Genomic DNA, 614 nt, shown 5'->3' on the forward strand with positions numbered 1-614 from the left:
CAGCACACAAGACCGACAGCGCACGATATGCTTCAAGGTAGAAGCCGAGGAAGATATAGTTTGTCTGTGATCATCCGTGTGCGTGAACGCGCCTGAGTTCAAAAGGTTTCTCCATGTAACGATCTGCTGGAGGCTGTGGGGAGCCATAGCCCCGCCCCCCAGAGCATGAAGCGCTAAAAGTGCTTCTTGATAGTCGTCTCGTCTCTCAGATGTTGTCCATCTGCTGAGGATAGTTTTAGGACCGCTCTAAGCCTCTAAGTCTAAGTTAACCCCAGAGCCCCGCTTCTACACCTGCAGCAGCCAGGTTGTAGGCACTGGGGTAAACTGCACTACGGGGGATCCCAGAACCTCTCAATCGCTCCACACCCCGACAAAGTGGGTCTGATAACCACTACACTGTGAAACTGTGCCAACTTTAACTTTAGCATTTTATGCATCCATGAAACCAGGAGGCGGCCCGACGTTTGCTCCTCAGTGGAACATCTGCTCCACGTGTCTGAAGTGTTTATGCACATTTTTGTTAGAAAGCCCGCTTTCACTGGGCTAGTAAAAGGTCTTTTACTTGGGAATTAATTTAAAACAAGATAAATAAATCGTTTGATGATCAATTATTC

The sequence above is a fragment of the Rhamphochromis sp. 'chilingali' genome (genome assembly GCF_963969265.1).
Source record: "Rhamphochromis sp. 'chilingali' genome assembly, chromosome: 18".
NCBI classification, from domain to species: domain Eukaryota; kingdom Metazoa; phylum Chordata; class Actinopteri; order Cichliformes; family Cichlidae; genus Rhamphochromis; species Rhamphochromis sp. 'chilingali'.